The 27,571-nt window shown below is 37.7% G+C and overlaps 2 long non-coding RNA genes and 1 other non-coding gene across 3 annotated transcripts; 1 reads left to right on the top strand and 2 right to left on the bottom strand.

Annotated features, from left to right (window-relative positions):
* The first annotated feature begins 6,209 nt into the window (after positions 1 to 6,209).
* LOC126759504 (uncharacterized) lies at positions 6,210 to 9,544 on the top strand. The gene is made up of 2 exons (XR_007667007.1): positions 6,210 to 6,845; positions 9,170 to 9,544. It is a non-coding gene; the product is annotated as an uncharacterized LOC126759504 (long non-coding RNA).
* Positions 7,670 to 7,741, bottom strand: Trnam-cau (transfer RNA methionine (anticodon CAU)). The gene has a single exon. It is a non-coding gene; the product is annotated as a tRNA-Met (tRNA).
* LOC126759505 (uncharacterized) lies at positions 8,675 to 9,214 on the bottom strand. The gene is made up of 2 exons (XR_007667008.1): positions 9,120 to 9,214; positions 8,675 to 9,061 (listed from the first exon to the last, which is right to left on the bottom strand). It is a non-coding gene; the product is annotated as an uncharacterized LOC126759505 (long non-coding RNA).
* Positions 9,545 to 27,571: the final 18,027 nt, after the last annotated feature.

Below are 27,571 nucleotides of genomic sequence, written 5' to 3'. Positions count from 1 at the left end.
ACATATGTGAGAGCTTTAAAAAGCGGTTGAAGGATGCGGTCCGAAGTTGTTTACTCGTGTGGCGTTGTCTAAAATTAGCATACCACGCTATGGTCAGTCCGCCTTGTAGGCGCCATTCGTTAAGCAATTCATGTTGCTGGTCTATCTAAGACAAGAGCAACGTCTTGGGTTTGTACTCTGCTCCGCGTGTCTATAAATATTTTAATTTCAAACAAGCAAGCAATAAATGTATGTATGTATATGTATTCGTGAGAATGCATAAATATTGTTCTGTGAAATATGCATTATATGGAAGTATACGTGGGTAGTCTTACGCTCCTCTTAGTAGATTAATATAAATGTATGTATGTACATATGTATTTTCCGAAGTAAATGGGAATACGAGTATATATCGCTGTGTTATCGCATTCGCGCGTATTTATGGAAACTTTACCGCGCTGCATTAATTATCGCACATTGCAGCGCTCTTACCGAACGTGTCTATGAGCTCAGCTCGGCTGCCAGCCAGCGATTCAGGTCAATCGCATTGTTGCTCCTCGATGTCGCTTGTTATCAGCTGCAGTCTGCGCCGAGACTTTGTTTACCAACAGATCACAACAGAGCTTTTCGCAATGAGTTGTCGATTAATCACTGCAGCGCGTACTGTTTACAAATTTCGCGCTTTTAAACACTCCTGGCTTCTGCTGCTGCCTACTAGTTTTTTCTCCGTCAGGGTTTCCCTATATTTTTATTTTACTTTTTTTCCTCCCATACATATATGAGCGTTATGTTCTCTGTTGACATGAATTAAAAATAGTAAAATGCGGTTATTAGTATATTACGGTGCTGTCTAAATAAAATAAATACTCGAAAACAGTGTATAGAATATTGTGGTCGGCGCCTGGCAGATTGTCTACAAGTTTTCATACAGTATTACAATATCACGCAGCTGAGAAGTGATCGTATTGTTTGTTGAATTGTTGCTCTGTATCCGTATCCGCGCCTGCGTTACGCTCCGCACATTGGTGTGTATTTTCGAGCTGACCTGCAAACCAGAAAAAAGATTGGTGGCAGTCGGTGCTGAGTTCAATTGGTGCGAGACGAATGTGGTAAACAAAATTGCGGTTTTGACTGATTTGTTTTGACATTTGCAGTGAATTCCTAAGAATTTTGTTGTTGGGCATGTTTATTTTTAGCAATTAAGGTTTGCCATAATTGATAAGCTAACCATAGTAAGTGACTATTTAAAAATAAAATATACATACATACCGTTTTGTACATAATGTCACATTTTTCTCATGAGCATGCAAACACAAGTGTGAATATATTGTGGAATAACTTTTATTCCCTGCAAACCATCGAACGAAGACTGGAGGAATTTTTTCAAGAATATTCATAAAGAGCAGAGGCGCTTCGTATATTGGTTAGTGGATTTGGTGATAAATATCCGGAGTAGATGGCTGATCTAGGACCTGTTAAATGCATGCCTCAACTGTATGATAGGATATATAACATCAGCATTTTATAGAGATAGTCTAATATTTAAGATTATCTTAACTTGGCACGTTGGTGAAAATGTTGGAAAAACTTTTTGAACTTGAGGGAAACAAATAAACATAGTATGTTAAGGGGGTATTCTGGTCTAGAAGCATGAATTTCATGTAATTTTTAAAGTGTAGTAAAAAAGGCAATTCATATTTTTACTATCCATTTTTTTATTAGTTATTTGTTAATTTTAGAAGAGTACAGAAAAAAATTAAAAACTAAAAAAAGTAAAAAATTTCAAAAATTATGAGCTGACGAAGTGGGGGTCTCTAAAAATTTCCACGTCACCATACCCATGATTTCAACCCTCCTAGTTATCTGAAACCAAAAAAAAAAGATTATTAATCTAGAAAAATGTCGCATGGGCGGAACTACGAAAAAATGGGAAAAATTCATTCATTCACAAAATGGCGACTGCCTGAAAAAAAAGTTTATTTGAATCACTTTTTCTGACTATTTTGAATTTTTTAAAAATAATAAAAATAAAAATTTGGAGATGGGGCTAGTTCCAACCATAGACAAGCCTATAAAGAAGACTCTATAAAAATTTCAAGTAAATCGGTACAGTAGAACCTGAGAAATCGTGGGTATCGTTCCGAAAAAGTAAGTTTTGAGAAAAACGCGTTTAAAGTTTAGGAGACAATTCTAGTGAACACGGACGCCACGTCACAAAGTCGGCTGTATCTCCGAAAATAAGTCGAATTTTGAAAAATCCTTCCAAGGTCATATTTTTGAAAGTCTAAACTTTCCAGACATGAAAAAAAAAATAGATTTTTTCGAAATCCTAGACAAGAATACCCCCTTAATAACTTAAAAATAGTATGCTAATTTTTTAATTCCAATATAATAGCTGCTATTTTGAAACAATTGCTTTTAAAACATTGCAAAAATGCTTAAAAGTCGACATTGTCGATAACCTAAGTATTTGAGTGTGTTCAATGACGGTACTAAGATCACAGACTCGTCTCTACCACAATGATAATAAGACAGGGAAATGCAGAACAGAGATAGATGTGGCTCTTACCATTTATTACACAGTTTTGCACATGGGGTTTACTTAATATATTATGGTTATAATGGGGAATATGGGAAAGGAATATTACAAAAGGAAAATATATTCTTTTTAAGCAATTGGACCTTTGTTTATTTTCGACGTCGGTCTTCGCGGGCTGTTACCGTCAAAAGCATCGTCCAATGTGTACGACAGGTCCCACTGTCACGCTCAATATTTATTGTGATATTTGGATCGTAATACATATTGATGGCCGATGGATCGCGAGTGAATGCTCCACGTTCATAATTATCGCGTCGGTATTTATTTGAAATAAATCAAGTTTCTGACACAAATAATGTTAAAAAATAGTTTTGCTTTATTATTTTTTTAATTTTAGGTGTTTTTTTTTCATAAAACTTGAAGAAAAATTTCTATGGTTACCAGGTATCATTGGAAAGAATATACTGGACCTTTGAATAAGCTAAAAATTTTATATAAATACTAATAGATCCGGCCACGCGTTGCTGTGGTATACATTTAATACTATTATTCATATAGTATCATAATATTATCGTATAAGAAAATTTTATTTACGAATAAAAGCGAAAAAGTTTTTGTCGGTATAAGAATCCAAGGGATTGGTAATTGAGGTTTAATTTTTAATATGTTCATACAAATAAATTCCATTGGAAAAAATAACGGATTTAAGGCTGCTTTCTTAATGTCTGGTTACCAGCCTTTCTGTTCAGTTAATATAATTGTCCGCTTAACAAATTGTACTTAATAAACATCAACAAATTGTTTGACCGGACAATGCGCATGACTAATTGAGATGTCCGTGTGTTTTTTATTTATGAATTATTTTTACTATCCTATCTTCTAAGTTGGTTCGAACTGGACACAGTGTGCAAAATTTTACTAAAATCGGTTCATTAGTTTAGAGTCCATCGCGGACAAACAACTTGACACGTAAATTTTATATATAAAAATAAATCTCTCCAACGGAGTGGAAGTCTTCATCTTCCTCTGCCGCGAACGACATGATCTAGCCTGCATAGCCGTTGTCTCTTAATTCGCTGAACCGTCGTGATATTCGCCGTGGCCAATGCGCAAAGGACCATAAATCTTTCGCAGCACCTTTCTCTCGAAAACTCGTAACATCGACTCATCCGATGTCATCGTCCATGCCTGTGCACCATGTGGCAGGGCGGGGATGATGGGTGACTTATAGAGTTTTGTTTTTGTTCGTCGAGAGAGGACTTTACTTCTCAATTGCCTACTCAGTCCGAAGTAGCACCCGTTAGCAAGAGTTATTCTGCGTTGGATTTCGAAATAGACGAAATTATCTACGACTTCAAAGTTATGACTGTCAACAGTGACGTGGGAGCCTAATAGCGATTGCAACGACTGTTTGTTTAATGACCGGATATATTTCGTCTTGCCCAACCGTACAGAACCAACGGCGCGTTTATTGAGACCAATGATATCGATATCATCGGCGTATGCCAGCAGCAGTACATTCTTATAGAAGATTGTACCTGCTCGATTAAACTCGAATAATTTTCTCCAGCAGTAGATTGAAGAAGTCGCATGATAGGGAGGCGCCTTGTCTGAAACCTCGTTGGTATCGAACGGCTCGGAGAGGGCATTCTCGATCCTGACGGATTGACGCTTTTGGTATTGCTCAGTTTACACACCCGAATCAGTTTTGCGGGGATACCAAATTTACACATTGCGGCAAAATTCAGCTAATTTTCGTGCTGTCAAAAGCAGCTTTAAAATCGACGAAGATATGGTGTAGGTAGGTAGGTAGGAGTGCAGCCCTATCGGGCTCAATTAGCACTTGATGTGCCATTTTGATACACTATTCGTTGAACCTCCTGTATCTGCTATAACGTTTCACCTTCTCTCTCAAACCATTTTGAGGTTTCGATGAAACTACTTATGTCTGATATGCTTTTAGTGGAAATCAATTCCAGGTTTAGTGCTTGATGGATTCCAAGTGTTTTGTGTCGGATCTGTGCTAGAGCTGGGCATTCGCAGAGAAAATGGAAGATTATTTCCTTGTTCCCTTCTACTCCGCAGCCTCGGCAGATGTCGTTGTAGGGCATACCCATTTTGGACGCATGTTCCCCAAATGGCCAGTGCCCTGTTGTGGTAGCTGTTACTCTGTGCTTTTTCTCGATCTATTTAATAAGTCGTTGGTTCTTTTCCTGTCATATGTTGGGCATAATTGTTTAGTTATGACGCATTTTGTTTGTTGTATGGTATATGTGGATCCTCTTTTCACGGGTCTTTTCCAAGATTTAGCACTTGGTGTGTATCTGGTCATCTGTTGATTTTCCAGGCCTAAAGCTACACTAATAAGATCAAATCAGTTTGTGGACGGTGAGCTTTACTCTTTCACACAATGCGCTCGATATAACCTTATATGCGATTTTCTGGAGGTTTATCCCACGGTAGTTGGCGCAGATTGTGGGTTCTCTCTTTCTGTGGATTGGGCAGGGCACACTTAAATTCCAATCATCGGGCATGCTTTCGTCCGATTATATTCTACAAAGAAGCTCCTAAACATTTCTTCATCGGCTCCTGCCGCTTTGTTAATCTTCAGACGGGTAATTGTTATTCAAACTACTTCACGGTCGGACAATGGAACGTCTGCTCCATCGTAATCGATTGGGGATTCGGATTCGCCATCGCCTGGTGTTATGCTTTCATTGCCATTCAGCAGGCTGGAAAAGTGTTCGCTCTATAATTTTAGTATGCTCTGGGTATCAGACATTAGGTCATCTCTGAGGATTCTACAAGAGTATGATCCGATCTTAAAACCTTCCATTAGTAGACGCATTTTTTCGTAGAATTTTTGAGCATTACCTCTGTCGGCCAGCTTGTCAAGCTCTTCATCGCATTTCGGCCTTTCTCTGTTATGTCCCCAAATTTTTGAGTTTGAAATTCCGTACCACAGTTCCGTTATACCGAGTTGCTGATGAGTGCTCTCAGAGAGCAGGAGTGCAAGTCGAGTAGAAAACTTTTGGCTTGTCTCTTGTGATTGCAGTTTATCGACGTCGAGCCTTCCTCGTGTTTTTTGACGTGCGATTTTTGCTGCACAGAGGCGGGTGCGTATCTGGGCTGCAACAAGATGGTGGTCCGAGTACACGTTAGGATCTCGTAGCGTACGCACGTCTAAAACACTGGATACGTGTCTTCCGTCTATCACAACATGATCGATCTGGTTGGTGGCTTTTCGATCCGGAGACAGCCAGGTAGCTTGATGTATTTTTCTATGCTGGAATCTAGTACTGCAGATAACCGTATTTCGGCTCTCGGCGAAGTCGATCTGCCTCAACTTATTTGGAGATGTTTCATCGTGGAGGCTGAAATTACCGACCGTGGTGCCAAATATACCTTCTTTGCCGATCCTGTCGTTAAAGTCGCCAAGCACGATTTTGACATCGCGGCGGGGGCAGTTCTCATAGGTGCGCTCCAAGCGCTCATAGAAGATATCTTTGGTCACATCAGCGATATGTTGAAGAACTACACTTTGATGTGGCATGTAGCTATATGTTCATCCACCGGGGTGAATGCCAGTACTCGGCGACGGAGTCTCTCTTCCATTGAATTTGCGCTCCTTTATATGACCAATATAGTAAATACCATAAGGACCTACTCGCCTCATTCCTTGTTCCGTCTATCGCATTTCTTGGACGGTGGAGCCTTTACTCTAACGAGTACATCAACCAGCTGGGCAGCGGCACCTTCTCAATTAAGGGAACGGATGAATGCCCTCAAATAATAATTCTTAACACGCTTGCAGGGGTCGTCATCAAAAGCGAGGTCACTTATCCGCGGCTGTTGTTTCCTTTTCATTGGTCGGCCCAGCGCCCAGACGTTAACGCAACGCTGTTTTTTGAAAAAATTTAGTGATTTTGGAACCAATAATGCTTTTACTTTTCGTTAATCGTCGATTCTCAAGCAGCAATTCCTTTATTTTATTAACGTGTTGATTATCAGCCGTTGTTGATGGCCGTACTGGACGTGGTTTGCGTTCTCGCCACTCTTTGAATAATTTGTACCAACTAAAAACACTTGCTCGGACAAACAATTATCACCGAAGATCATTTCCAACATTCTGGACGTTCCGGCACCAGAAATTAGATTCCGTATACAAAATTTAATGGAACTTTTTTGATGAATAATTTCACTCATCGTAAAAATCGCCGAAGACGTTGACTATTACAAGTATATGGAAAATGGACGACGCATATACTTAATATAAATATTTTCGAACTTCCGGTTGACTTTACCGATGTAATCTATCAACCAATATGTAAGAAATGTTAATGAAATTTAGAAATAATTTATTTCTAATTCAATGTATCCTCTTGTCTAAAATAAATGATTTTAGGGCAATACTTCCCCTAGTCCCCATTTACTAAATATACTGATTTTCAAACATCCGCTTTATTCCTTGTATACTGGTGAGGTTTTTTAATAACATACAGATAACCTAAAGTGCTGATAACTATATGTCCTAATATTAAAACTGGATAAAATTGAGATTACAATATATGAAAAAATTTATATGAATAATTTCAGAATTTCAAGCCTCCGGTTGACTTTATACCGTATATATCGGTCAATATGTTCAATTTGTTTGTAAAATCAAATAAAGCGGAATAATGGATATACTACAGTTTAAAGCCTGAAATATGTTATATCGATTCACGAATTACCCCAAGTATAATATGTATACATAATAATTTTAGTTTGTTCAAAAAGAAGTTGGGATTTCTCATTCTTTGTTTGATGTTTTCCCAATATACCCCATTTATTAAATTTAGCTGTGATTGAATTTATATCACATATCATTTGATTTAATTAGGTTTTAATATAAAGTTTAGCCAATACCTGAAAGCATTTACACGGCTTTGATCCTTGCAAGTTTCGAGAGTATAAATGTTCGGATCTTCCTTACTTATTAAAAATATCTATGTCATAATCCTTCTTCATCACATCATTGAAAAAGCTCACTAACACGTTTAGAAAACCAGACTCCCGAACCACATCAAAAAGCTTGCTAACCTTTACTGCTGAGTACAATTAAATTCATAATTGAATAAAAAATTTGTAGAAAACAATTTCCACAGTTTGTAGCAGAGCAAGGTTTCGATCCTCGGACCTCTGGGTTATGGGCCCAGCACGCTTCCACTGCGCCACTCTGCTTCACAAAATTTTATTCTCAAATGACTCACACATGTTAAGTGAGCACTTAATAATAATTGAGAGGAATGTGCTGACTCACAATCTATGCCAATTTTCGCTAGACATAGCATGTTATGAGTTTGTTTGGAAATACCCGATAACTGTGCGAATATGTGACCACTAATTTTAACACATTAATGCTTAGTTCGGCATGCAAATATGTATGCACAAGTATAGTGTAAATGTCTATACACATATGACTTTTGTTTATATAAACATATGTTAACTAAAACAAATAGAACTAAAATTAAAGGTGTGAACATCATCTATTATACATACATACATGATATGAATATAAAGTTGTACACATGTTAACATATTTTTTTAACCAAATTATGAAAATTAGTTAAAATATGGGTTGTCAAAAAAGACTTGCGGTATTTTCGCTGGTTGACGCTGAAAGCGCGTAGTTCTAGTTTTATTCGTCGCATCGGGTCGTGCTATACCTTTTTGGAAAGCTAATTTCACGCGCTAACACGTGTTTGATTGATTTTCGTTTCTTTTAAGTCGTTCGTGAGTTATAGCGTCGTGAGTTATAGCGTCGCAAACATGGAGCAAAATAAAGAGAAAATACGGCATATTTTACAGTACTACTACGATAAAGGCAGCTTATGGACCCGATGCAGTTTCGTTCTGGTGTAGAGGTGGTCGAAGATGCGCCACGCTCCGGAAGGCCTGTCGTCGAAAATTGCGATAAAATCGCTGAATTGGTCGAAAGAGACGGCATAGTAGCAGCCGTAGCATCGGTCAAGAGCTGGGCATGAGTCATCAAAAATTCATTTCAATTTCAATAAAAAAAAAAAAATTCAATAAAAATGCCGCAAGACTTTTTTGACAACCCATTATTATATGGAGATATAATTCAGCTATCTTCATAATAATAAAACACTAAATTTATTATTTATTTATTTATTATTTTCTTAGTTTCTCTGAAAGAGAACAAGAAAAATACAGTTGACAAATAAAAAAATGTTCATACAAAAACTTGATTTGATTCAGTTTGTATGTCAGCTCGATCGTATGGTGGTACGCTATCGATGATCGGCTTCTTAGGAAGAAGAGGACGTTTTTAGAATGATATCTCTAAAACGAAGCGATTAGTTCGCGTTTATACAGAGATGGCTAAATCGACTCAGATCGTTTGCTTCAGGGTATTAGAAACTTCGTGGCTTACTTAAGATACTCCATTCAGGATATTAATATCCAAATTCTTCGGCTTGAATCGTGGGTTAAATTTATTGAATATATGGGCAGGCACTGCTGTTCAGAATTGATGTTTTCCTTGAATAAACACATTTACATATATAAACTTGAACTAAGTTTAATAATATCCACGCACTATGTATATTAGGAATTCAATTTAACCTCCACTTTAATAATTCGTTACAGTTAAATGATTATGACTCAGTTTTTTGATTCTGATACATCAAATAGGTTCCTGACACATGTACATATGTGCTTTTAAGTCAAGACTGTTCAGCCGTACTCTTTCATTGCCAAACACGAACACTTCATTAACTGATGAGCTAAAGAACATGTGAATGTGAAGTATATTGGATTAGCGAATCGTTCAAAAGGTTGAACAGTGCATATGTATTACGTAAACCCCAAAGCTGTTCACACGCACAACCAACAAATTTAGCTTAACTTAATAATGTAATGAGATGATTGATTATCTTGTACTCGTATATGATTAATAATTGGTTAAAGAAACATAAACCAATAAAACGTACTGACTATAATTGCAGAAGGCAGCGACCTATACACCTTAATTGATGAAAATTCACCAAAATTTTATCATATCATTATTTATTTATAGCCTGCGCATTCTTCTAGCGATAATATGGCACTCAAGAGATTTGTATATTTTGTCTACATGCATGCATATTATTACACATTCGTTTTGTACACATAATAAAGCCAGTTTTACAATCAGTTTGAGCTCTGTTCAAAAGAACCAGTGTCTTTCGCAGCATCAGACGGTCCGGACTGCCACGAAACTTCCGGAAACCACAAAACGACCTTAAGGTATAATACTTATATAAACATTATACATACACATGCTTTATAAATTTAAAAATTATTATGAAACAATGGTTTTAGATGAAACTTTTGACGATTGGAATTTTTGTGATTTACGGCGTGCTTTCTCATGCTGAGGTCTCAAGAGTTTCCCCAAAACTTGCGGAGTTGGTGCCCACGATAAATCAAGAAAATTATATGCTAATGCCAATCGATGACACATTCAATCTGTCGTATGTTGCAAATATTTCAATCAATAATGTTGACACAATACTTATTTTCTTCTTAATAATAGTTTAGATGCTCCTGAAGGCGGTTACCGGAAGGAAGAAACAAAACTACTTATAGATGAAAATGGAAACAAAGTACTTGCAGTGAAAGGTCGTCTCAACTTGTTCTATGACCACGCTCCATTCAATGTAATAGTCATATACGAGGCTGACGGAAAGGGCTACAGAGCGAAGTATATGTATGTTCCAAAGCTAGCTAATAAGGCAGTGTTTGCTAGCGTCAGCTTGTTAAAGAGCGCTGCAGGTTAAGATAGAAAAAAGGCAAAACAAATTAAAATATAGCAATATTTTAAATTTTAGTTTCTGTATACTAATTTCCTCTAACGGTCTATTTTTGCGCATAACGTGTGCTATACTAGCAAACACTAGTCCCGCATTGCTGTGACAAATGTATTCATATCTGTCGTATCTTAGCAAAAACAAAAGGAAAACGGATATAAATTATATTAGAATTTTAATAAATTCCTAAATATGTTTTTGATGCACTAGTAATAATTAAACAAAATAAAAAGTTCAACAAAATCCTACTATGTGGTGCAGTTCAGATTGTATACCTTAGAAAGTGAAGTTGCTGATAGATCAAGTGCAATCTATCTAAAATAATTACATTTTCCGCTTACTCTGGTGGGCCTTTTTGTTAAAAAGAATTGGTATATATATGTAGATTTCGCACAGCCCTCATATTAGTCAGTACATTTTCACATTTTAACATTTTTATCTTCACTAGTTAACTTCACCATTCGGCAATCACACTAAACTGGCGCTTTGTTAATTTACTTCAATATTTTTATACTCTTGCAACCAGTTGCTACAGAGTATTATAGTTTTGTTCACTTAACGGTTGTAGGTATCACCTAAAACTAAGCGAGATAGATAGAAAACTGAAATTTGGCATCTGTCCGTCCGTCTCGATGAAACTTGGTAGGATCGCATTAGTAAAGATATCTCGATGAAACTTGGTATGTAGGTTCCTTAGTACAAAAAAAAATTCGAGTTCGTAGATGGGCGTAATCGGACCACTGCCACGCCCACAAATCGCCATTAAGGGGGCACTAAATTTTGTAATTTGGCACAGGGGATCGCAAAAGGGGGTGGGCTCCGCCCTCTAACAAGTTTAATATACATATCTCCTAAACCACTAAAACTACAATAACCAAATTTGCTGGGTACAAATGACTTATGAAAACTTCTACCGACAGTGTGGAAATGAATGAAACTACTAAAAGCGCGATAAATCAATAACTAAATATGCCAGAGACAATAAATTTGACCACCGAGATGATACGGAAGAGCTTTATGGGAGCCGGTGTGATAATTGGACGATGGGCGTGGCACCGCCCACTTTTTGGTAAAATCCCGTGACCCGACCAACCGATTTCGACAAAATTTAGCACATGGCATTCTTCTTACATTCTTATATCACATGGTGAAAATGGCCTACTTCCCATGTAGCACAAATTTTAAATTCCACTTGATCGTTCAGTTTCCAGTACACAACTCAAGAAACAATTAATATAATAAAATTCTGCACGAAAAATATCTTTAGTGTATGTCACCGTATGACCAAAAACTGTTTAAATCCAACAAAAACTGTTGAAGTCCCTAGGTACCGAATATTTAGATCTCGGTATCTATAGTTGACTTTTGACCGAAAATGTCGGTCGATGTGTGGTATATATGCATAACTGAAGTTAAAGCATAATCCTTCTCTTATAATGGTATGTCTGTATGTCAAAAATGGAATCGGATCACTACTTCCCTTACCCCCATATACCTAATATAAAGATAATCGAACTTCCGTGTAACTTTGTACTCATATATCGGCCAATATATGAATTATCTCAATGAAAATGAGCTAGTGTGTTTTACTCATAACAGTGTATCTTTGTGCCTAAAATAAATAAATTTGAGCGAAAACTTGACTTACCCCCCATATAACCAATATCATGATTTAATAAGTGGCATGTTAATAGTATGTGATATTGGGAAAATAGATAAAATATAGTCGATACTACCCCAACTTCCATATACTACATATAATGGTTTTTGTTTTTCTGACAAACCTTATATGTCTGTCAGTATACGAGTTATACATAATATATGTATTTATAAAGTTGCTTGGATTTCGATCCATTCGTTGACGTTTTACATCATAAAGAAATACTGGCTTTGATTCTTGTAAGTTACAAGAGTATAAAATGTTCTGTTGCACCCGAACTTAGCCCTTCCTTACTTGTTACGATTCAATTAGTAAAATAATAAATCATGAAAGTTTTTCGCAGACTTTAGATCGATAAAAATAAATATTTGATTGAGATGTTTTTACCTTCTTATTAACTGTCAAGTTTTGCCATAAAAACATTACGTCATATTTGACTTAATTGATGTAGTAAGTGGGAAGATAGTTAGTACAATTAATAAGGTATTTGAAGTATTCCTGTAGTGGACCCCTGGGTCTGGCTTTTGTCTCGGTGGCACTCACTAACAAAAACCAAAAAAACAGCAGGTTAAACTGGTCAGGGAACTGTAAACTAAAAAACTGTTAAGCATTGTATGGAAGATGTTTCTTTGTTGTTGATAACTTAAATTTTAATATTTTCTACTAAAATGAAATGACTTACATATGTAATCAGTGCTTTTAGTTAATCTAATCCTAAGCTACAGAAATGTAACATCACTTAGGTGGAAGTGTCGAAGCTTGGAGGGAAGGTTGGTGGAGGAGTGTACTGTCGGGAGCTCTCCATAAAATCCAGCTTCAGACTTCCCGACTATTGCAGTGTTTTCCAGGCTGAGGTTGCAGCCATCAAGGTAGCAGCAGATATGCTGCTCAGTAGAGCGTCTAACTTCAGGGAGGTGACCATTCACTCGGATAGCAGAGCGGCGATTCTAGCCTTGAACTCATTCACAGTGCGTTCAGGGCTGGTCGAAGAGTGTCTGGCGTCACTGTCTCTGGCGGCGAGAGCTTTCATTATAAGACTTGTATGGGTGCCGGGCCACAGCGGAATCGCGGATAACTGCAAAGCTGATGAGCTAGCAAGGAAAGGCACCCTAGAATCACTATCGGTAGAATGGGAACGGGTAGGTGCTCCGGCATCCTTTTGTGTTCTACTACTAGATAGCTGGGCCTCGCGGCTGCTCGGTCAGCGATGGGCCAGCATTAGTACCTCCGCGGTCGCAAAAGCCTTTTGGCCAAAGATAGATCGAAGGAGATCTAGGGATCTCTTTGTCCTCAACAAGGCTAGCCTCTCATTAATGATGGGGCTCTTGACGGGCCACTGTCCCATTGGCATACACGCTGTAAGACTGGGAATTTTACCGGACGCCGCATGCAGAAGCTGCTTGGAAGAAGATGCAGTGGAAACTAGCCAGCACTTCCTTCTTGACTGCCCTGCTTTTGGGAGATCAAGACTGAGGCACTTGGGGGCACATACTTTCAGATATCCCACCGATCTGGCGGGCATTGAAATTAAGCGCCTCTGTAAATTTGTATTGGATACTAAACGGTTTGCCGATCTCTAAGTTCGAACACGGGAGTTCGAGTTTCAACGGCTTCACAAAGGACTACTTCTAGTCCATGTGCGATCTCCGATCAGCCGTCTTACCTAACCTAACCTAGGTGGAAGTGATTAGGAATTTAGTCTTGAGGGTTAAATTAAACTAGGGTAGCTTCATAACTGATTGGAAAACACACTCCAAAGCTTTGATTCATTCAAGATTTCAATTATTACCGCTATAAAGGTCCAAAACACAAGTCGGTAATCGCGCAGCCCTTTGAAGCTTGATTTACTAAATCATAAGAATGTTGTTTTGATCTACTTACATATATGTACATACTAATATCTATCTGTAAAGTCAGATGACAATTTTAACGATTAATTGATGGGCCAAATTCGGCACAAATAACTTGGTCGGAACATCGTTTTAAAGGTTGAACAGTGTATATTAGCTGAATTTCGAAAAGTGTTTATACACACAACCAATGAAATTAACTGAACTTAATAGTGCCGGTTAGTGACAGACTGCCGATGTATGAGTAATACGTTTCTAAATCATAAAATAACGGAACGCTCTGAATATAAGTACGTATGTTGAAGACACCTATGCACTTCATTTGATGACAACTAAAATTTTGTCATATCAACATTTATTAATAATCTCCGCATTCTTCTAGCGTATAATATGGCTCTCGGGTGATTTTTATATTTTGTATAATTTTTATCGAAACATTCACTTTGTATTCATAATAAAACCAGTTTTGCAATCAATTTGAGCTCTTCTCAAAAGATTCAGTGTCTTTCATAGCTTTCGACGGTCCGGAGTGATTCTAATCACACACAACTAGCTAAAGGTATTAAATTGTGCATACTTACATATGTATATGTATATATAAATTTATTTACAATTTACAAATGCAAACAATATTTATAGATGAAACTTTTAACAATTGGAATTTTGGCGATTTACGCTGTGCTTTCTGCCGCTGAGGTCTTACAAGTTTCTCCAAAACTTGCGGAGTTGGTGCCCACAATAAATCAAGAAAATTATATGCTTCTGCCAATCGATGAAAAATTCCAACTGTTGTAAGTTCCGAATATTTCGATTTAAAAAAAATAAAAACTTATTTTCTTCTAAATAATAGGTTAAATTTACCTAATGGAAGTAACCGCGAAGAAGAAACCAAGCTTCGTATAGATGAAACTGGAAAAGAAGAACTTGCAGTTAAAGGCCGTCTCAATTTAGTATACAATGACGTTCTGTTTAATGTAATAGTCATATACGAGGCTGATGGAAAGGGCTACAGAGCGAAATATATGTATGTTCCAAAGGTATTCTCTGCTAGTGCAAGTTTTTTAAAGACCGCTGCTGGTTAAAAGTTAGAAAAACTGTTAATACAAATTCGAATAAAGTCAATTAATATAAATTGCAACATACGAAATTCAAGTTAATGTGCATTGTTAAATTTACCGAATACATGAAAATCTGTTCGATGTACATATGTATGTACATACATCGATTGCAGCACTTCGATTCCTATTATGAAATCGAAAATTGGGTGTCTGATTGGTTTGCTTCAAAAGACAAACATTTCTATTAGCATATGCAAAAATTGTCAGAAAAGAGGTCAAAATGTGTAAAAAGCGTTAATATTTCAAAAAAATGCAAATTTCTAAATTTAATGTTGGCCTTCAATAATCAAATAACGAGTGAACCTTTTTTAGGGTACTGCGTCAAATACTTTCAGAGCTGGAGTGTTTTCGTCCATACGGACGACATGACCTAGCCAGCATAACCGCTGTCTTTTAATTCGCTGAACTATGTCAATGTCGTCGTATATCTCATACAGCTCATCGTTCCATTGAATGCGATATTCGTCGTGGCCAACGCGCAAAGGAACATACATCTTTTGCAGAACTTTTCTCTCGAAAACTCGCAACGTCGACTCATCAGTTGTTGTCATCGTACATGTCTCTGCATCATATAGCAGGACAGGAATAATGATTGACTTAGAGTTTTGTTTTTGTTCGTCGAGAGAGGACTTTTCTTCTCAATTGCCTACTTAGTCCGAAGTAGCAACTGTTGACAAGAGATATCCTGTGTTGGATTTCGAGGCTGACTTTGTTGTTGGTGTTAATACTAGTGCCAAGATAGACGAAATTATCTACAACTTCGAAGTTACGACTGTCAACAGTGACGTACCCCTGCGGGTAGGGGGAAGAATATACCCGTGGTAAGGCATGCCGGTCGTAAGAGGCGACTAAAATTCATATGCACTATGTCTGTCATGCTAGGCTTGCCTTGTAATGTCAGCATAGTCTATGCCAGAAAAAGTGCTGTAATATTCAGCTTGAATTGATATTTTAAGCTTTATATTATTTCCTAATATAAAGACATTTGTTGATCAAGCGACAAATGTCACCAGTCATTGAGTTTTTGGGGACTCAACCAGTAGTAGCAAAAGCTACAAGGTCTCACCAGAGACTTTAACCTGGTATCACGAGGAGCAGTTAGCCCTTGGAATTTACTCCAATCTGCTCATTGGGTTTGGCCCTTTGTGGAGATTCGTGGTTGTGGTTTGAACCTAAATGCAGCAAGGTTGAAAAATTCCAGTTCAATGTGGAGTCGCATTGCAACCGGCAGAGGTTTTAGGTCGGCTACGTACCCGACCAAGGCGGCTAAGGTGTCCCTATCCACTTGAACCAATTGGAACCAAGGTATAAGTGCTAAATGCATTTATGCTTTGGGGCGCTGATCAACACATTGTATTGATCTATGTGCTTCAAGAAAGCGCCGAGGTAAGGCCGTCGCCGGCAGGTACTCACGTAAAACACTTCGGACTCTGTCAACAGTGACGTGGGTGCCTTGTCGAAAGTGCGATGACTGTTTTCACCAACAGACCCATTTGCACCTGGAGTAAGCAGCTGTACACTCTTATAGAAGACTGTACCTTCTCGGTTTAGTTCTGCAGCTCGAATTATTTGTTCCAGAAATAGGTTGAAGAAGTCACACTAAAGAGAGTAGCCTTGTCTGAAAACTCATTTGGTTTTGAACGGCTCGGAGAGGTTCTTCCCGATCCTGACAGAGCTTTTTGGTGTTGCTCAACGTCAGTTTACACAGCCGTATTAGTTTTGCGGGGATACAAAATTCAGACATCGCGGCATAAAGGTAGCTCCTTTTTGTACTGTCAAAGGCAGTTTTGAAATCGACAAAGAGGAGGAGAGGGTCGATTCTCTTTTCACGGGTTTTTTCCCAGATTTGGCGCATGATGAATACATGGTCAGTTGTTGATTTGCCAGGTCTAAGGCCACACTGATAAAGTCCAATCAGTTTGTTGACGGAATGCTTTAATTGTTCACACAATACTCTTGATAGAACCTTATATGCAATATTGAGGACGCTTATCCCACGGTAGTTGGCACAGATTGTGGAGTCTCCTTTTTTTTGGATTTGGCAGAGCACACTTAAATTCCAATCGTTGGGCATGCTATCGTCCGACCATATTCTACAAAGAAGCTGATTATTGCTACTTATCAGTTCTTCGCCGCCGTGGTTGAATAGCTCGTACGGCAATCCATCGGCCCCCGCCGCTTTGTTTTTCTTCAGACGAGTAATTGTTATTCGATCTTCTTCATGGTCGGGCAATGGAACGTCTGCTCCATGGTCACCTATTGACGAATCGGGTTCGCTTTTTCTTGGCGTTATACTTTCTTGCCATTCAGCAGGCTGGAGAAGTTTTCTCTCCATAATTTTAGTATGTTTTGGGCACCAGTCACTAGATCACCTCAACAGCGATGCCTTAAGGCATGCGTGGTATCGCGTCGACATCGTCTGCCAGTAGAAGACCTCTCCACTCAATTCATTGCCTCAAATGTCTTGCAAGCTGCGATCTAGTGCTTCAATCGATTGCTTGAGCGACATATCGTCCAACACGACTAATTAACACCATTGCAATAGAGGCCGCGACTACTACTTTCGCTGATGTTGCAAATTGGCGTCTCTTCACTTGCAAAGTTCAGCGGCAGCTTGAATATTGAATGTGCGGTTCTACCAATACTTAAGCGCCCAATACACTAATAGCGTGATCAGCGAAAAACGCTACTCCCTTCCTCAGTTGCCTTCCTTTGCCATGGATAATATCAGGAATAAAGGGATGTTAAACTTATTCCAGTGTGAGAGCGCCTCAAAATTAGCGATTTTTATAACATTTTCCATTATGGCCAGATTGAACAAAATTACAATTTTTGGGCATTTATCAACCCAATACAAAACATTTAGTACGAATAAAAATTACTAAATAGTGGTTATTTATTATATGGAGAAACTATTTACATCTTTTTAAAGAATATTATAACAACTGACTTTTGTCCTTTCAATACCCAATAATAGGATTTAAGCTTGTTAGCTTTCAATCATTAAATGTTTTTAATCATTTTCTGTTGAAAATAATACTATGATGCTTCAAATTACAAAACCTTTCATCAAATACCTTTAAATTTCACAAATTCATTTAATTTTCATTGTTTTACATTTTTTATAAGTGGTCTTGAACTTTGCAACAAATCCCTCCGTTTACATATTTTTTTGCTAAGATTTCAATCTGGCCATCGCTCGTTTCCAATTGTTAAACGTCAAAACCTACTGAACTCGATTAGCTGTCAAAGTTCAGTAGGTTTTGACGTTTAGCAATTGCTCTCTCACTTCCAGTGAGAGAGGAGTTAAACATCTCTTTATCTCTTATCTCTGGATAATATGATACGAGACTCTCGCATTGGCTCCCATTTTTCCCTCAAACGCTTTCCCTGATTATTTGACAGCCAAGGAGATCAGGGAATTTTTGACAGTTGATTTCAGAAAAGGCGGGATGCCAGAAGTAAAGCGCTATAATAACTTGACGATATTAGTGTGAAATGAAATTTCATTGAACTGTGCTAACATATTTTGGCAAAATAAATGTTTATGTAAATTTATTAATGATTTTGCATTTTAGCTTTTATATATGTATGCATTTTCAACGTGTTTTATTTAGTGTTTTGTATAATTTATTACATACTCAATATAATGTTTTTCAGCAGTGGCATCATTGACAAATGTTATAAAAAATGCGAGTTTTGACAGCTCTCTCTCGAATCAAAGAGTCTCGTATCATATTATCCATGCCTTAGCGAGCAAACTGTGTCAAAAGTTGAGCTCGTGGTAAAAACGCAGAAATCCGCCATCTTTTTTTGTTCTTATTTGAACAATGTTGCCATTGCTCAATATGCTCGTATAGTTTTGTACACATCTATGTTTTCAATTACAATTTTTTATAATATAAAATATCAAAACTGAAAACAAACTATTAAAAAATAGTTTATATATTTATAAATAATAGCATTCGACTCTGATTTTGAGTTATTTTAAGAAAATTTCAAACATATTGAAGACAACTTTTATAATTACTACACCCTGCAAGACAGAGGTAACAGATTGCACAAACACATTGAAACATTTTCAGCTGTTCACTAATAGCATTGAGAGACGGCAGCGTTAAACCGGATTAATTGCATTTTTCGGGATTAATTCAGGAGTTACCACAGCTATCTCCGTTGCTGAATCCAAAAAAAACTCTCAAAATTGTAGGGAGTTTGTGAGATTTTCGTTGGCAACATTGATAAAAATGGCCAATTTTCATCTATTATGAATGAAATACAAGCAACCCTGACAGCAGTTTATCAAATTCTCAATATAATATCAATAAAACTTCTATGTTATGATGCAGTTTTAAAAATAATGTGTTGATATGCTTTTGTAATAAAAAATGGTTTGGTAAAAATTGGTCGGCTAACAACCGTAATGTTTATCTTCTATCAATTTTCATTGAAAATATTATAAAAAGGACAATGAGCTGTGTATGAGTTTCAAACTCGCATAGCTGCCGTCTGTCACCTACAAATTTGGATCTGATTAAGTGCGCAGTTAATCCGAATTAACGCTGCCGTCTGTCAAGGCTATAACACTGTTACATTTTCTGGAATTTTCAATTGAATAGTAAGATAGAGAAAAACTATCGACATTCTAAACATATTGTAATATTAACTTGCTAGAATAGGAGAGACGAATGCCCAATTTTTCAAGAAGAAGAAAACGAAAAGCGCAGTTTATTTTGGTTTTTAAAGAGGTAAGTTCGTTATTTCATTATTTGATATTTTACAATTAATTTCTTATATACATTTATACTATATATGTTATTAATTTCTTTTATATAGAGTAAACGAAAAAGATTAACAACGAGAAAAGGGTAAGCATTGTGAATTGAATGTCGTGTGTGTAATTAAAATTTTTAATATTACAGAAATCATTTGGAGCGTTTGGATGCGTATAAAAAAGACGCACCATTCAATTAGGCGCGTCACCGGTGACTTGGAGGACGAGCATTACGTGGAGCTCGCTATTAGTTTAAGTAAATATTTGATTATTTTGATGTTATTATTAAATAAAGCGAAATAATAAAAAAGCTGAATTTAATAAATGGGTAACAGATAATCTTGTTACTGCTTGTTCTTGATAACATGCTTATATGTTATAGGTAACAAACTGATAACGAAAATAATAACACTAACAGATATTCGGGTAACAAATACTTTTTGTTATCCATAACACATAGGTAAGCAATGCGCTAACAAAAGAATTTGTTACCCGTAACATACTGTGAAGAGATTTGCTAACAAATGCATGTATTCTGTTAGAACAAGGCAGCATGCGATATTTGCCCCTGGTTAGAGCGAGATAACCATTGAACATCAAATAGCTATGTGTTACTTTTTTCCCACTCTCTGAACAAAAGTAACAAATATTTTAACGAATGCAAAAGTGAACTATAACAAGCCGCTTACACGTTTGCTAACAGCTACCCGTCTTGCAGGGCAGTATATCGTGATTGACAATCCTGCGGCATGATCACGTAGATTGGCGCTCCCATAAGATAAGTCGTATCAGCTGACACGGGCCACGGGGTTTACGTTGTTGGCTGATCACGCTATAAACCAACATGCTGGTGCATTCATTCATGCAGAATAGTGCCAACATGCTTGAATCATACACTACACTAACATGTCACAGGGGCTCTGTTTGGTTGACTTGGATAGATCTTCCGTCCCTTGTGTGGCAGGCATACTGAAATCAGGCAGTAATTTTCCCTTCAGCAAGCAATGGCTTCTGACAACGCGTTCGAAGGTGCTTATCATAATCGCAAAGAGCTCTGACCGGCGCAACATATAATCGTCCATCGTTTCGCCCCCGTGGCCGTCGTCTTCAACCAACCTCATCACCTCACATGCTTCTCGGAAAGTGTCCTTTTTCTGCAAATCTACTATTTTTAGCGATTGAAAACTGGTGGGGCCTCAGATTCTAGTCAGCAACAACCGTACGCGATAACACTGAAGTATGTTATATAGTGTATAAATTCTACCGAGGGAACCGAGGACTTTCTCACCAGGCTAACTATGGACAGGTGCGTCCTGTATGCGACGTTGTTTTTCGTGACGCATTCCACGTGTAATACCTTGGCACTTCTACATATTACAACATCCGAGCAAAATCATTTTCCGGGCACAGGTGAAAAAATGTGGTGAGGGTGGTAATAGGCGGTGTTGCAACTCGATGCAGTTTGGAGGTGCACAGAAATAGGTCACTTTTGGTTGTTTTTCATATAACTGTAAATTGAGTATTCTCCATGCTGCTTAGTTACTACTTGCATATTGGCCCGCCCGAAACATCTAGACCTCATCCTTTCATTCAATCGTAGTGTTACTCTCCTCTCTCACAGTGAATATGGCCTGGTCACTGCCCTCATATATGTATATATTTTTACCTATTAGATATATATATAAATATTTATATTTATAGCTGTTATATATGTAAAGAGAACACAAAAATTATGAATCGCATGCGACCGACAACGCCGCCTGCTCTCACGTGTGTGAATGTGACACGCCCCAGATTCAGACGCATCAACTTCACGATAGAAGACCGAATGGGCGTAGTTTTATGATGAAATCTAAACATATCTACTGTACTCTTCAATATTTGTCGAAGAGTATATTGAAAATTTATGTACAAAGTTCTCCAAACATTATCCGCGAATTCATTTTCATCGATTTTCATATAGAAAACATAAATTTTTTCGTAGTAAACGTACGTACGTAACGTATGTGTTAATCCATGGTGTGTGCTAACTTTATACTAAATTTTATTAAAATCAGTCCAGTCGTTAAGTCGTGAAGAAGTATCAAACATACACATTCACAAACTTTCGCCTTTAAAATAGTAACGTCACTTTGGACATTCAATATTATACGTTCACTCAATTTTGCTATGATATTTTACACCTTCACCAATATAAACTTTAGATTGATGTGATTTTATTCAGTTTTATGACATGTCATTACCAAAGGTAATCAATTGACCAATATGTAATGTTGAGGGTGTGTCTGAAAATCCTTGTATTAGTTATTTGCATGTACATACCCTGCAAAAAATGCGACTAGTCCGGGATGTGTCCGGGATTAGTCGCAAAGGAACATGCGACTAATCCCACTTTACATCTCTTTGTATGGACTGAACTGTTCCCTTTTGTTCGAGCATGTCCTATGAAGAGACTAATTGTACCCATTTATACCCAAATGGGTATAAAAAGGGACTAGTCGCTTTGTAGGTCACAATGGTAGCAGAATGAGACCAGTCGTTATAAAACCTCTAAAATCCCTTTAACAATCAAGATAAATTTTATCCGAAGCCTTCGTTTTAAAATATGTATTTTTATTTAATTGACTTTAAACACTTTAAATACAGCTTCTCTAACATAAATCTGACAAATCAAAATTTTTGCAAAACTCATGAAAGAAATTATCATCAAAATTTAAAAAAATGTATCTTAAAAAAAATCGTTTACGCAGTTTTGTACTCCACTAAAAAAGTTCGCGTTGATTTCTTGCTTTCATATAACGCGTGAACAAAATTTATTCTTTAAGAAAAAAAAACGAAATAAAATGGGCTACAAACTTTTAGGAGAATATTTCTTGTGAGTTTTTAGCTGCGAAAATTTTAAAATAAATATTCGTTCTGGTTTCTTTACGAGTTTTATAAATCACATTTTTTAAATAATTTTATAATAAAAATTAAAAAAGAAAAATTCAGTCCAGAAATAAGAAGTCAGAATTTAAAGTCTGAAATATTACAACTTTGTACTATTGCAGTTTTATATTAAAAAAAAAAAAACACAATTGGAGGGTTAGTAGTTTGACCAATATGTAAAGTTGAGGGTGTGTCTGAAAATCCTTGTATTAGCTATTTGCATGTATATCTAACATATTGACCTATATATGCGACATAAAGTTAAGCAGAAATTCGAAAATCTTTATATTAGGCAGTGGCGGATTACGAGGGGCGAAATGGGGGACATTTACTATTTTTACCACAAGGGGACGATTTTATCATAAAAATATTCTCTCCAAATTTCTATACTAGAGCTCACGAATTGACCGATTGTCAGCCGTAGACGGTCCAGCGCTCACTATCTAACTTTGATACTATAACTTATAGGATTGGAAATTTAATGCTTATTGAATGAAGTTTTACAAATAATATCACAATGCCATGTCCTAGACAGTAAGTAGTATATGACAAAGTAAAAATAAAATTTTTTTTTTTTCTGTTACTAGATCATTTTCGATGTGAGGTACAAAAAATAGTTTGGTTGTTATTTATTGTTTTAGGAAAAGTGGTTACCTTTCACATAACACTTTCTTTGGTGTCTTTTATACTGGAGCATCAGTTGGTTGTAAGCTATATTTTGTATATCTTGTTAAGCAGTTATAATCAAGTAACACTTTTTGGTCGGTGTTGCATATGGGCATAAACGGACCAGGACGCCAAGACTGCGCTCAAGGTAGGCAAAACAAAGATCGGGTGGTCTGTATGTCGCCTCCGGGAATACTCCCCTATTCCCCGTTGCTTCAGGTGTTTCCATCTGGGGCACATGGCGCACAAATGTTCCAACCCCGTGGACAGGTCGTCTCTATGTACACGTTGTGGAGCCGGTGGACATGTACCGAAGTATTGTACTAACGATCCAAGCTGCATGCTTTGCAAAGGAGCACAGTCAGCCTTGAGTACTACGTGCCCCAAATATCTCGAGATGCCGAAATCGTTAGGGAAATGAGGAAATGAATTAAACTTGAATAATTGCGCAGCAGTACAAGAGCTATTAAAACAGACAGTATTTGAAAAAAACATTGATGTCGCCTTAAAAAGCATGCAATACTCCCAGCGTTCGGAAAGCACCTGCACTACAGACATATCTGGCAAGGCTGCAATATGGTCATGTAAAGGACAACTATTTATGTCTCGCGCCGGAGGTCATAATTTTTTCACACGGCCAAATATACGAGGCACATACTTTGTCGACCTCATGTTTGCCAACGACGCTCTTAGCAGGCACATTAAGTGGACGGTGACGGACATATTTACATATAGTGACCACATGGCTATTATTGCTGAAGTCTCTTCTGCTGGAGGGACGGAACGCCGCAGCAGGAGCACATGCCAAAAACGAACATGGAAACAAAACGATTTTAATGCCGAACTTTTTGAGATGGTCAGCAAATACGAGTATACAAGGCGAAGACGCCATGCACTTGGTATCCAATTGTTCTTAGCATGCGACGCAACCATGCGTAGGACAGTACACCACAACAACCGGAAGCCAGCGTATTGGTGGAATGAAGAAATAGCTGGACTTAGAAAGCTCTGCCGTTCAACTAGACGTCGCCTACAACGTAATCAACGGGAAGAAAATGAAAGCAGTCTCAGACAAGTATTTAAAAGTCAGAAGAAGCTTCTAAAATCAGCCATTGGCCGCAGTAAAAAGAAGTGTTTTGAAAAACTTTGTGAGGAAGCAAACGAAGACCCCTGGGGAACAGCATACAAAATCTGTATGTCTAAATTCAAAAATAAGGCACAACAACCCAAAATCGTATCTTTTATGAGAAATATCGTGGAAACTTTGTTCCCAAAACACCACATTATTTCTTATGCTAAGCCCCGAACCGAAGTCGTAGAGCCACCACTGCTAGTTAGTGAAGAAGAAATATTGGCCATAACCAGAAAAATTAAACACAGCAAAGCGCCTGGATTAGATGGCATACCAAACGGAACATTAAAGAAAGCCATGACTTTGAAACCAAAATTGTTCGCAGAAATGTATGACATGCGGGCTCCTCAATATCTTATGGAAATTGTCATAAGTTATTTTGAAAACAGGCAACTTTTATTCGATACAGATGAAGGCACCAAGAGCTACTCTATCTCGAGTGGAGTACCGCAAGGCTCGTTACTAAGTCCCCTTCTATGGAACATAGTGTATGATGGGGTGCTAAGGAGACACCAACTAAAAGCTATTAAATTAGTTAATGCAAAGCAGACCACCTTATTGTGGTAGCATGATGCCCATTGACATCCAGGGTGACGAATACGAGAGAATATACAAATTATCAGAGCCAACTATAGGAGCCAAAAGAAGAGAGAGATTGAAAAGCTTAACTATATGGCAGCAGCGGTGGCAAACCTCACTCAAAGGACGGTGGACGTACAGACTCATACCGGATATCCATTCCTGGATCGACAGACAACATGGGGACCTGGATTTCCACCTAACCCAAATTCTAAGTGGACATGGATGCTTTAGAAGCTATCTGTACAGAGTCCAGCACGACATTAGTCCGAATTGTCCGTCGTGTTCAGAGTGATGTGAAGACTCTGAGCATGTTTTCATTTATTGCCCGCGCTTTATAAGTGCAAGGGAAACACTTAAAGCTACACTCGGTGGTAGTTTTTCGGTGGAAAATTTGACGACACTCATGTGTAAGTCCACTTAGAACTGGAGAGCTGTAAGCGAAGCGGCAGCCACAATCATGACAAAACTAAGACATATAGACCAGAGTAGGCGTCCGTCAGTCCGTGCCATAGAAGAGACTTAAATGTCTTAACACTTCCACGAAGTCATACTTAATCAGGTGGTTCCGTGAGAAAGTCTGGAGTTGGGAGTAGGTTAGGTTTAGCGGATTAAAGTTCCGCATTCCGGCTTTTGATGCTTCCCCCTACTTTAAAACAAAAAAAAAAAACAAAAACCAATGCCACGCCCACAATATGTTATTAAACGAAAACCTATAAAGTGCCAAAACTAAACAATAAATTAAGATAGCGAACTGTAATTTGGTACAGGAGATCGCGGTAACAAGGGCATCTGCTGACTTTTTTAAAAGTAAGCGTAGCCCGGCTGTATATAATTACTTTTAGCCACCACAGACCCCTAAGATGAGTAATACAAATATAGACATTTGAAATACTCGCTTCAGAATCATTCTGTGAAATCAAAGATCACCGACATGTTAAATGCAATATTGGGAATGGGAAAGTCATCGACGCGTTGGATGCCACCTATGCTCACTCCAAACAACAATCGTAAACAGTGGCGCCTCCTTAGGGCGCCCGGGGCCAAGGATGTTCTGCCGCCCCCCTTTATCTACCTACCTACAAATTTCATGAGGTGGTTCGAAAAAAGTGAATTTTTAGAAAACACCTTCGATATTAAGTATATAAAATTTAGAAACTAGAAGCCACGCAAATTCTGAAGTTCCAAAATTCTCACAATACGGTTTTTGAGGAATTTGATAGTAAATTTACAAGACATCTTACTAAAAGCCATAGAAAAAAACCATTTTCGCCATATATCTTGTACACTTTTGACACAATTTGCAGGAATTTTTGCCCGAATTGGAGTTTTAAAAATCAGCGAAGATCGTTTTGCTGCCCCAAGATGTTGCGGCCGGGGCGATGGCCCCCTTCAGACACCACCAAGGGGGCATATGTAGTATATGCAATTTCCATAAGGAAATATATGCAATTCTTGCACCGTGCAAGGGTTTTGCAAGAGTGTTATATTCTGATGTCGTTTGTTTTGTAGAAAAAGGAGCTCAGTAGTTCAATAAAAGCGGAATAGAGCGTCCGGCAGAACTGCGTTCTGTTCAAATAGCTATGGTGAAACTGCAGCGAACCATACCTGTATAAAGAGGGATAAGAAAACGCTCAAAGCGGTCTAGAGCTTCTGATAATTACGCAAACAAATATTGAACTCGCAGGTTAGATCAACACTTCTATATGTCTGCGAAGCATGGGATCTCGTGCCCTATGACATTCAAAAGCTGCAAGTTGCCATAAACCGAACATACGCAATTTTCGTCAGTCACCGTCTCTTAAACGGGCTAGTGATGCCGCCCAACCTCATCAAACATCAACTGGTTGGATGAAAAAAATTAATATTTTGTCGTTGGTTGTGTTCCGGGATCGTGATGGGTTGGTCAGACACAATCACCAGGAATGCTATTTCGATTGAAATCCGTTATATATAATAAAAGGTCAACCCGAACTCATGTTTACTGCCGAAGGAATTTATACATGGAATTATCTTAGCTCCAAAATAGTTAGAGTGTAATCAAGAAGCTATCACATGACCGAAATAAGTGGAAGAATCTCATTGTGGCCCATTGCTCTGAGTTACTCAAAAGGCAATGTTCTCCAATTTAGATCACAAAGTGTAGTCCAATTGGTATAAATCTAAACTTCCAGACGGATAATCATCTGCAGTAAAGAAACCAGGAATATTGCTTTTAAAGCATCGCTGGATGGTTTTCGCCTTGTGTGCTGGAGCAGAATCTTGCTCTCGAAGAGAGTATTGCTTATCGTGAAGTTCACCATTAAACCATTACATCAGTTGGAAAAGAAAGAAAAAGCAACAAAGGAAGAAAAAGAAAAGCAACAAAATAAGAGATCTCGAGATAATTTATGTAAAATTAATTTATAATTATGTTTGTACATATGTGTACCAAAAGCAAGTAGCGTCGTAGTAGCTTAGCAAGTTTCCTAAAATTCTCAATTAATAATATAT

The sequence above is a fragment of the Bactrocera neohumeralis genome, chromosome 5, assembly GCF_024586455.1.
Source record: "Bactrocera neohumeralis isolate Rockhampton chromosome 5, APGP_CSIRO_Bneo_wtdbg2-racon-allhic-juicebox.fasta_v2, whole genome shotgun sequence".
Classification (NCBI taxonomy): Eukaryota; Metazoa; Arthropoda; class Insecta; order Diptera; family Tephritidae; genus Bactrocera; species Bactrocera neohumeralis.
This window is presented reverse-complemented; position numbering and strand designations above follow the sequence as displayed.